The sequence below is a fragment of the Monodelphis domestica genome, chromosome 6, assembly GCF_027887165.1.
Source record: "Monodelphis domestica isolate mMonDom1 chromosome 6, mMonDom1.pri, whole genome shotgun sequence".
NCBI classification, from domain to species: Eukaryota; Metazoa; Chordata; class Mammalia; order Didelphimorphia; family Didelphidae; genus Monodelphis; species Monodelphis domestica.
The window spans coordinates 150,556,082-150,568,283 of record NC_077232.1 but is presented as its reverse complement, the minus strand read 5'-3'; positions in this window follow the sequence as shown (position 1 = coordinate 150,568,283).

The window sequence follows — 12,202 nt, the reverse complement described above, 5'->3', positions numbered from 1 at the left end:
AGACCAATTCTATTAAAATCCAGAGATGAGAGATTATTCTGATTATCCAGAAGGAAGACCTAGTTAATTGCTACAAAGAAGTTAAGAAAAATGAGGCCTGTGTTTAAAAGTCATTAAATTGGGGAAAAAATTGACCATCAATAGTCTCAGAGAAAGTAGTTTCCATTCATCAGTGGAGACAAAAACCAAATTTCATTGGGTTTAGAAGAGGCAGATGAAGAAATAGAGACAACAACTATAGATAATTTTCCAGTAGTTTGTCACTGAGTAGAAGCATCAAAGCTTGAAGAGATAGCAGAGTTAAGTGACAATTATTTCTGATTTGGGGGGGAGGGAACTTAGGGAAGAGATATAGGCAAATTTTTAAGCAACAGGGTAGAAAACAATGGATAAAGAAAAACTGAAAATTAGATGTGATTGAAGAAGCAAGATTCTGAAGGATACTGGCAGAGAATAAAGATATAAGTGTAGGAAGAGTTGTTCTTGGCAAAGAGAAGGTCTTTTTCAAAAACTGAATCAGAGGGAAAAGAGAATGTGCCGACATTGAAGAGATTTTAGATAGAAAATGGAGAGAAGAGAAGTTTGGTGTTGAATCCTTGTTATACTTTACATTAGGACCCAATTTATTATAGTGAAAGAATATTGGATCTGTAAACAGAAAACCACTATATGACATAAAAATTGCATGGATAGAGTTGCTACATTCTCTTCAACTTTTCCCCTTCTGTTTAAAGAAGATTCTCCTTCAGTTTCTAGGCATTTCTTCTCAATCTGTTATTCTTCAAGGAACACCAATAGTGAATATACTTTAACTATCACATTTTGCACTGGAAATAGAAAATAAGGTAGGGGAAAATGAGATAGAGGAATTCCATCGGAGAAGTTGAAAGTAGTGGAATTAAGGAGAAATGTAGAAGAGTGGGCTTTCTACAAGAGGAGGATTGTATCTTCTGAGAGAGGTAGGAAATGATGATAAATGATCATTTATATCAATTTTGAAGTGGAAAGGAAATTGAAGTATTTCTTGTTGTATGGCTTTGACCTCAGTTCATTAGGATGTGAAGAGTAAAGCATGGTTTTGTTCCTTGAGAAAAGTAAGATAAAATTTGGAGTAGTTGGTTTAGAGTCAATGACAAATAAACAAGAAAACTGGGAGATATTATATTAAAGAGGAAGAAATCTGGCCCAAAATTCAGAGCAAAAGGATTTAAATACTGGTTCTACCACTTACTGAATGTATAATCTTGGGTGAGAAATCTGGGTTTCCTCATCCATAAAATGATGTGAGATTATTGCTGTGTGACCTTTAAGGATACTTCTAGCTCTAAAAATGTGATTTTCTGGCTGCTAGACAATTTTGAAAGACAAACATTCAGTAGCAGGAATTTGTAGTAGACAGCACAATTTTGAAACTTTCCTTAGATAAACTTATCTGTCAAGCAATAGAGAAAGCAGATTTTGGGCATTACTCAGACAGAGTTAACAAATTGGTAAAATAAGAAATTGATGTATTCTAGAGAAGTAGAAAGCACATTGTCAAAATATTTGACCTTTCGTCTTCACTAAATAGAAAAGGTTAAAGCTTAAGGAATATCCAATTTAGTTTTTAACTCCTTAAAATATATTTTAAAAACTATTTCAAAAATAAAAATGTTTTCTATGTCTAACTTTTGTTAGTCTTCACACACTTTAAGCACTACTTCTTTTCTCAATTTTCCATAGAAATGGTGAATAGTTGACTTTCCTGGGTAGTATCTCTTTAAATGAAAAAAAAAAAACATTACTCTGTTACTTCTAAATATCCTTTTTTAGAGGTAAGTAATTTAAAATCCCTATATGTTTCTCAGAGGTCTCACTCTCCTACTTTTAATCATTTCTTTCATAATTCTAAGAATCATTTTCCAAGTTATACAGAATTTTCTTCAAACCAGGATCGGGATATCATATTCTAATAATGAAAAATAATTTCTGAGCAAACTATTAGCATTTACTACTGGTAAATTAATTTCTCAGAAACAAAAAGGAATTAAGAAATACAAACCCATTATGTATATTTTGAAGAACATAAAAAAGTAAGGAAATCATTAGTGTTCAACTTCTTTTGTAAGAAAAATATTTTTGCCTTTATATTGTTTTAGATAATATGAGTATAACTAATAAACTCATGTGAATTCACTGATTCACCTAGAATGTGAACTTTTGTCTCTTTTCTAGACTTAATAAAGATTTTCAATGAAAAGAATTGTTTTGGATGCACAAGGGTATTCTTAAAATATACCAAAGCTTCAGATAAAATTGAATCCTTTAAGGCACATGTTAGTTTTACCTTTACTTCTGTGCAGTCCCAAGAATCCCTTCTTCCCTAAGGTTACTAACCTGATTTCCTAGTGAAACAATAACTGTGTTTGGCAAAAATAAGGAAGGGTGATAGGTTTTAAAGTTAATCCATCTCTATCTCGCACCTATTTTCTTTTCTATGGGAACAATATTGTTGAGCAAACAAAGCAAGTGGAAGCTATCAAAATACAGCAAATCAAAATGTTTTAGAATTCTGAGAAGTTTGTTCTGTCTTCCACAAGGAGTATGACTTGGAGGTGGGGAAGATAGAACAGGAAACCTCTAGGAATTTGTGATTCAGCCTAAATTTGATTTGTTGTACATTTTGAGATTAGCTAAGGGAATAAAACTTAAATTTAAAAAGAAACTATTCCATTATAAAAAAAAATTTAAACCCTCTCAAATGCATATGTAACTGGAGTAAATCAATTGGATTGATTCTATCTGAAAGAAAATACTATTTTGCATATATATGGCAAATATATTTACTGATTAAAAATCATAGATGTATAGCAATTCATGGACAAATAAATATAACATATTTACTAAAATATTCTTCTTAACATAATAATTAGGTTAATAGTAAGAAATGTATTATATTTAAAGCTTGCTTATTAGAAGAGTTTTATGAGAATATCATTTATTGAACTTCTGCTCTATTATGATGGATATGGTAAAATAAGAATAAATCATTCCACCTTCTATCATACTGAACATGATTAAAGATTTAAATCACTCCAACTTAGCAAATGATTTCTACTATATTTTCAGTAATAGCAACAAAAAAAACACTATTTGCTCTTCTTTCTTGAATAAAAAGTAGTCCTGTTGTTTGTGTTAGAAGAAAGATAAGCACTGTCTGAAGTGACAGCTTGGAACTTAGTAAGAAAAAAATTGAATGATTTTGGAACACCAAAAAACAAGGCTTATAGTTGACTATGCCTGTGGAAGTTAAAGGGATTTGGTAGTGAAGAGTAAGATTTATATATTGTGACAAAGAACTTTCCAGACCACCCTCATTTCCTTTTTTGAGAGAGTCCTTGCTAGGGTTACAACATAACTAATTAAAGCTGTCTTTTTAATTTTTTTAAGAAACAAGGTTTAAGAAAACTTCTTATGAATAACATTCAAGGTAAATACCACAAAAAAACAACTATGAGAAAGAAAGAATAGCTGTTGAGATATTCATAGGAGATAAAATCCAAGAAAACAAAAAGTAGTAAAAGCCTTGACTTCAAAAGCCTATTGACAAAAGCCCAAAGTTTAGTTAAAAGCAAAAGAAACTAGAGGTCTTAATGAAAGAAGACCAATCTGACCTCCTGGTTAAAATTGAATCATAGTGAAATGTGATGAAGCCCCTGATGGGAATATGTGTCTGGATGGTTGGTTATATTTTATTCAAAAGAAAGAAGGTAAAGGGGGATAATGTAGAATGTCATTGAATGTTTAGAAGGTACATTACTGTGAGAAAATGTGGAAGAGACATGGAGAGAGGATTTGCAGGACAACCCAGGCATGTAGACCAAGGTGAAGGACCTGTCAATCAAGAAGATTCCAAACGGAATGTTCCCAGGAGTTGCCAGTTGAAGCTGACCAGGGGGAGATGAACTGATTCTGTCTCTCTCTGGGGGTGACTGGCCAAGAAAGGAGAGAGAAGCCTCTCTCTCTGGGTTTTTCTGACCAAGGAAGGCAAGCCTGGCTGGAAGGGGAAGAAGCTGAACTGATCCTATTAGCTTCTGTCCAAGGCTGAAGGACCCTTAAGAGGGGGCTTCTGAAATTAGACTGAGAGACCTTGATGGTTTTGTGAATTGAAAGAAGAAAAGAAGAATTAACAGTTATTCTCCATCTCTCTGACTGTCCCGCTGTCACAGCTGTGACTTCCCAAACCCTCATAATCCTCATTTTAGATTAGGAAAACCCTCATCCCTCTCACCTCAGTTTCCTTGTCCTGTTATCCCAATAAACCCTTATCTGGGAAAAGAAAGGAAGAAGTTTTTCCTCATAAATATCATAGTCCACCTAGGGAGGAGGGGCAAAGCCACAAGCTTCAGAAGAAACTGGGAGGGAGAGGGTGGAAGAAGTGAGGGAGTGAAGGGAGGAGGTTAGGAAAAATATTGATCCATTAGCCATCAAATAGTGATCAGTACGCAAACCCCAGAGCATTTTCCTGTAGCAGCATCTCTTTATCTCTCAGTATCTCTCAAAATACATCTATCTCCATTGTAACTAAGCAGCCCCAGGGGTTTCCCTACTAGCAGTTCTCTAGTCTGCCAGAGTACCCAGTTATTACAACCAGATAAAAATCCAGCAATCAGTGGGAGGTGGGAGGAGCATTATGAAGAGCATTTGGGTGAAGAGATGGAAAGAGAAACAAGTGAGTTCACCATAAAATATATTACAGATCATTTACACAGAAAGAAGAAACAAACACATCTTGTACAGAGACAAGATATTCTGATGGGAGTCAATTACTGAGATATCTGGAGTTCTCTACCTAAAGGAGAGAATCTAAAAATGTTTTCACTTGTTTTAATTATAATTTGTTCCAAATGGTAGAAGAATAAACAAAGGGAAATTTTCTTCTGGGTGTACTTCTCATTAATGGAGAAACTGGTTGCTGCAGTAGAAATGACAGGAATCCCAGTAGAGAAAGTCAGCATTGATAATCCCATTCCAGGGTTTGTGATAGTAACATAAAGAAAAGCTATGTGTAATCTGACATGCACTTGAGATTTTGGAAAATCATTTCAAAGAATTTAGAAGTGGAATAAGTAGGAACTTAAAGAGAAAAAAGGGAAGAGATGGGAAATTCTCAAAATAAATTCTGAAAAATAAAATTCCCAAAAGAAACAAAGGGTAAATAATTCCAATAAGAAGAAAAAACAGTTGTCTGAGGAGACAAATATGGATTCACAGAGAATTTACTAATTTAAACTATATAAAGGCATATGCAAATAATGGAAAAGTAGGTAACAGAATATAATATAGTCTTATATGAATAGTTTCATGAATGCTTCCATTCAGATATAATTGAGGCTGATAAGGAAACCTATGGACAATGAAAAATACTTTTGTAGCTGCATTAGAGAAAAGAAGAGAAGGGACAAATAGGTTTCATGATCAGGATGGATAATAACATAATTAAAAACAGAAAGCAGAGCTGCTCAATTTAATCAGTGATCAGTCAATCAATATGTATTTATTGAATGCCTACCACATATACAGATTTTTCATGTTTATAAATAAAATGATCTTTCATAACAATGATTTGGATGCATACAGGTATATTTGGTAGCAAGTTAAACTTGAAATGTTTCTCTGGAAGCACCCAGTATGTTCCCTTGTCCTAAACTTTGTCACCTATTTTCAGTGATTCAATGTATCTATGATTTCACTTGTGTGGATGTTCCTTAGATTAATTCAAATTACAACTAATTCATGCCTCATTATCCTGTATAATTCTTGTCCATATTCATCCATTTATGTTCCATAGAGTTTCCATCAATCATGTTGAAGGCAAAGACTTTTTACATTATTAAATACATGGCCTGGTCATTGATATATCTTGACTTTATTACATGACCTTTTTAGTACATAATACTTTTCTATTCAGACACTTCCTCAGTAATATCCCCTGCAAAACTTCTTGCACATAATGTTATTGGAAATAGGCAGAAATCTTTTCTTAACCAGCTTAAAAGCATGATGATTAATTATAAGATCATAGGTCTAAAGCTAGACGGAATTTCAAAGACTGTGAAGTCAAACCTTTATATTATACAAATGAGGAAACAGAAGACCAGAGAAGTTATTTCCTAAGCTAATAAGCATCAGAAACAATCTTGGAACCTATGTATTCGACCTCCAGATCTGATGTTCATCTCATTATATCACACTATGTCGCTTTATTGAACTTTGAGTCAACCACAAATTAATGCTGCACAAGTTATGGTATTCCAAGATGTGTATACATAACATATCATTGGAAATATTTTGTATTTAAAAGATGAATTTGTGCCCTAGAGAACAGCTTGGGATAGTTTAAAATATAAATACAATTTCCCAACTCACTTTCCTCTATTCCCTTCTTCCTATTAAGTTCAATTATGCACCCTACCAACTCTTTATCTTCAGTGCCTGCCCCAAATATATGTATTTATATACTAATTTAGTGGACTGGTCATTTAAATATGTCTAAATTTTATTAATAGACATGTTCTGCCTCTGCTTTTTTTGTAGAATTGTTCCATTGATTTTTAATAATCATGGTTCTCATTTAGAATACCCTGCATTCAGAATTTCCAGTAAATTTTCTTATATGATTTCCGGTATATTTGGAACATATGTTGTTATTTAAAAGTGTTGAAAAGAGGTTAAAATTAGTCATAATCATTCCTTAGCTATCTTATCAGGTCTTTCCCTGTATTTCATTTCAAAAAATAAACTGCACAATTATAGAATGAAAGGACTCTGATTAGGTATTTCATAAGGAACAAAAAGCACAGAAAGTTTAAGAATGCCACTCACTTTATGATAATCACTTGTCACTTATAAGTATCTTGGGGATTTTAGGTATGTCCTAATAAATTTTTTAAATTTCTTCATAGAAGTATGGTAAATTTATAGAAGCACAAAACTCAGATCAAGAGAGGAACTCATTTCATTGTATTTTTCTGATTAGACTTCATGTGGATTACCTTATATTGGATACTTTGCTTTAAGCAGAAAACTTTATAGAGTTCTAATTAGGATCAAATAAGATAAAACAATGCCCGACACATGGTAGGCTCTGAATAAATGCTTGTTCTCTTACCCTCTGTCCACCACATAATCCAAGTTTTCATTTTTTATGGAACAGCGTTAAAATTTTGTGGAGTACAAATTAAATGAGATATTGTTACATGAGAAATAATACATTTGGAGAATTCCAAAATCCATGGCAAGATTTATAAGCACAACTACAAGATAAGAAAAATTTCACATAATTACTCCAAAGAGATGAATAGAAATCATTTTTTAAAAACCAAAACTAAATGGTGTAATTATAACATCCTAGCTTACTTAGCTCTAGAGAAGAACTGAAACTTCTCTTCTTCCTTTCATGTCAGAGGAAGAGGACTATCATTATGGAATATTTGTAAATACTCTTGAACATTTTTAGGTGCTGATTAGTTTTCTTAAACTACTCATGAATCTTTTTTGTTTTTATGTTTTGTTTAATCTGTGCTACAAAGGATGAATTGCTAGGATAAGGAAAAGTAATATAGTAGAAAATATTAAAAATTAGGAAATATTAGGAAATGTATTAGGAAATTGAAATTTAATGAAATAAAAAAAAACAGAAAAGAGTTAGTATTTTTAAAGGGAAAGGAGAAAAAATATGTAGTTCAAATTCTCTGCAAATGAATGAGATTTGTAGTTCCTAGAAAAATTAATTGCCTAAAAAATTCCTTAAGCAGATGTAGTAATCTAAGCATTAATGAGTAAGGGTAAGCATACCTAGTCACATCAAGCTAATATCATTTTATTTATTTTGATGTTGGTATATTTTTATTTTATGATATTTCAGTTAAAAGATTGGAAGTTCATGAGAAGTACATAGATATATTTCTCTAAGGCATTTATCTCATGATATATTTTTGCACAATATTGAAAAAATGGAATAAGTGATAATATACTTAATTGATTGAAAAAGGTAGCTCAGGTATTGGATTCTCCATTACTAGAAGTCTTTAAACAATTATTGGATGATTATTAATATTTTAGTAATTATTTTAGAAGTTTAGATTCTTATTTAGCCTTACATTAAAATAGAAGCTCATTGAGGTTTCAGTTTCTGTAATCCTATAATGGATGTTTTTCAAACCCAGGGGGAAAGTCTTTAGTGGAAGATAAAAAAAAAATTCTTCCCTATTCTCTTACACATCTTTTATCTCAGTGACAGTACTTACTTAGTTGTATAATCATATACAATTTTGAGAAATGACTAATGTGCAAGAGAACTAAAAATCTCAAAAGATAGAAGGAAGTATTAATGGTGAGCTAAATATTTAAAATCTGATAAGATTAAATTTTATACTTTGATGTGATCTGTGATCAGTAGGAGTTTACTCTCAATATTTAAAATATTTTTTCTCTTATTATCAGGATTCACTTTTGCTCATGACCTGTAAATTTTCCATGAAGGATCTAGGCAAATATTGGAGTTAATTTTCTGATTCTTTTAATATTTCAATGATGGCAATTTAAGGTGTCCCTTTTATAAAAAATTAAGTTTATTTATTTATGTAATTAATTTTGAAGATTTTTCCATGGTTACAAGATTCATGTTCTTTCCCTCCCCTCCTCCTACCCCTTTCCCACAGTCAATGAGCAACTCCACTGGGTTTTACATGTGTCATTGATAAAAACCTATTTCCATATTATTGATATTTGCACTAGGGTGATAATTTATAGAGTTTACATCCCCAAACATATCCCCATTGTACTTTGTGATCAAGTGAATGTTCTTCTTCTGTGTTTCTATTCCCACAGTTCTTTCTCTGGATGTGGATAGTGTTCTTTCTCATAGATCCCTCAGAATTGTCCTGGATCATTGCATTGCCACTAATGGAGAAGTCCATTACATTCAATTGCATCACAGTGTATCCATCTCTGTGTCCAGTGTTCTCCTGGTTCTGCTCCTCTCACTCTGCATCAATTCCTAGAGGTCATTCCAGTTCCCATGGAATTCCTTCAGTTCATTATTCCTTTTAACATAAGCTGTCCCTTTTGAAAGCTGTCCTTATATGAAAGATTCAATTCCTTTTCAATCATAGATTTCATTGGTTTAAAAAAAAAAACTTCTGGTGACATTAGGATATGCTTGTGATGCATTAGAAAATAGAAATTAAAACAGAAAAAAAACAAAGGCAGAAAAACTTATTTGTACCAAATATAAAAAGATAAAGTATGTGTTGAAGACTCAAATTTCATAATATCTGAGAAAGGATGATATCAAACTCTAGGGAAAGAGGGGAGGGTTGAACTATATAATTTTATAAAAAGCAACCAAAAATATCAATAACTCCTTACCCATGTAACTGAACTTTTCTGGCCTACATGCCTTACTCAAAGGATCAGTTTGTGTTCCATGTCAGTCAACTATGTGAGGCTCAAGATACTCAAAAGATCATTTTATCATTAAAAAGTTATTAAAGAGAGCAATTTTCATCTATGTGTGCCTTTTTTGTGAATATTCACATCCATCTCAGCAGTAAATTGAAAGTGTTTTTTTTTTCTCCATATAGTAAGCCATTATCCAAAACACTAATTAAAAGCACATACCTGTTCTGAACTGGTGGTGGGGGTGGGATACCCCTCCATTATGCATCATCCTGAAAGAGTATCATCAACACCCTCTTCTAATTTCTATTAGGTAAGGCATATTATTGTGAATCTTAAAAACTACTCAGACTGTAGTTTAGAAGATTTTATTTAGCCATTTCCTCATTGTAACAATGGAGATACTTGGTCTAACAAGAATTAGGAATGTATTGGGAACTTTTAAAATTACTCCACCCATACTTAGACATACTTTAGGGGAAAATAAAGTTGTAAACTCCTGATTGAACAATGAAGGTACTTCACTCATACCTTATAGTGAAGCTAGAACCTTAAGCTATGTCTATTTTAGATCTAATACAAAAAGGTAGTAAGTACCTGTAAAGGTTAAATTAATCACAAAAAGGTCAAGTAACTCACAAAAGGCAAGCTTAACAAAGAAATGTGAAGTATCTCAGAAGATACCATCTAACCAGAGAAGGTGAGAACTAAAGAGTGGCGAGAGGTAAGAATGGGCAGTCCTGGAAAAAAGGCATCTACTGTGATTGGTAGATGTGAAAATTCAGGGGAGGTGACATAAGAGAAATTTTCTTTAAAAGGAGGGGTAAAAAGGTAAAAAGGGCAATTCAGTTTGGAGTGTAATTAGATTAGGAGTTTAGTTCAGTGAGGACTGGAACTCAGCCTGGAGGATCCCCCTCAGACAGCTTCCTTGGAGATGGTCTCATGGTAAGTGATAAAACTGACTCCCTTTCCCTTAAGCTTAGGGAGGACACTTTGGCCAGGGCTTTTAACTACTGCCTGGCTCAGCCTGAGCCAGAGCAGTTTAAATTAATTCTCCCCCCTCTCTCTCTTTTCCTAAATTCCTTCTCTCTATATTAATTAAAATCACCATACTTCCCAGCTGACTTGGGTATTTTATTATTTGGGAATTTTCCCTGGCAACCAATTATTTAGATTTCAAGTCACAAAGCTAAAATCATCTTTACACTATGCATGTTCTACAGATTAACCTATCATTGGCTAGTCTCTCCTTATCCACCTTAAATGTATAATAGGGAAATTAGGGAAAAAACATTTCAAATTACTCAAGGCAAAGTAAATAAAATCAGAATGAACCACTAACTATGAATATGTAAAAGATTTGTGTATCTTAACATATAGATATAAAGATATATGGACCATTTATAATGATAAAAGGTAAAATGTAAAATGAGATAAGAATAATTTCATTGTTGTAAGCATTTCAAATACTAACTACAAATCATACAATGTAAATATGAAATTTCATTGACTTGCTAATGTCTTAGATTCACAAAATAATTTTAAAACTAACTGTACAGGGAAGATGGTGAAACAAGGTGTGAGACTACCACACTCTTTCCCCCAACAAATGTTTAATCAGAGATGAGGGTCAGGAGTGCAGCAGAGAAAACAGGAATAATTTCGAAGAGGGATCTCTGACATCTCTGTCTGTGACATTGCCTGATGATGCAAGCAACTGGGAGAAGAATCAACAAGTTGCAAGTGCTGGGGGTAGGGAGCTTAGCCTCACTTTGTCTACTTGAAACTGGAGTAGTAGATACCAGTGGAGTCGCCAGGTGGTGAGCACTGAGAGGACCTATGTGGACTCTAACCTCAGCTCCAGAGATCCCCATTAACCTATACCTGGTGGTTGACCACTGAAAAGGGAAGGACTTTAGGAGTACTGAAAAGACACCAGCTTTGTTTTGGGAAGCAGTTTTGGGAGAGAGGGAGCAAAGAGTAAGTACACACTGGTGAATAACAAAAGCAATAAGAAAAAATGGGAGGAATCAGAATGGGCAAAGAGATAATAAAACTATCTCTACTTACAGATGAAATTATACATGCAAAATCCTAGAGATTCAACTAAAAAGGTAGTAAAACTAATAAAGCCCAGTAAGTCATCAGAATTTTTATATAAAACTAACCAAGTCCTGAAAGAAGAGATAGGAATAGATCCTCCATTTAAAATAAACACAGATAGAATAAAATACCTGGGAGTATATTTTCCAAAACAAACTCAGGAACTACATGAATAGCATTCACCAATCTTTAGGCTAATAAGTTGAGATCTAAATAATTGAAAAAATACTAATTTTTCATTGATGAACAGAGCCAATAATTAACTAATGTACTTATTCAATGCCACCCCGATCAAATTACCAAAAATCTTTTTCAGTTTGAAAAAAATAAAATTCATTTGAGAGGAAATAAAAGATCAAGAATAGCAAAAGAATGTGAAAATTATATAAAAATAAGAAATAAATAAAAAGTCTAGCAGTACTAGATTTTAAATTGTATTATTAGGCAGTAATTATCAAAACTACCTTCTACTGGCTAAGAAATAGAAAGATAAATTAGTGGAACAGGACATACATAAAGCAAACAGTAGTAAAAACTTATAGCAAACTTGCATTTGATAAAAATATTGATCTAGTTTTTGGGATAAGAAACTACTAAGTAGTAAAAGTTCTTGTAACAAGTGGAAGGTAGTTTGGTACAAACTAGGTATAGAGCAGTC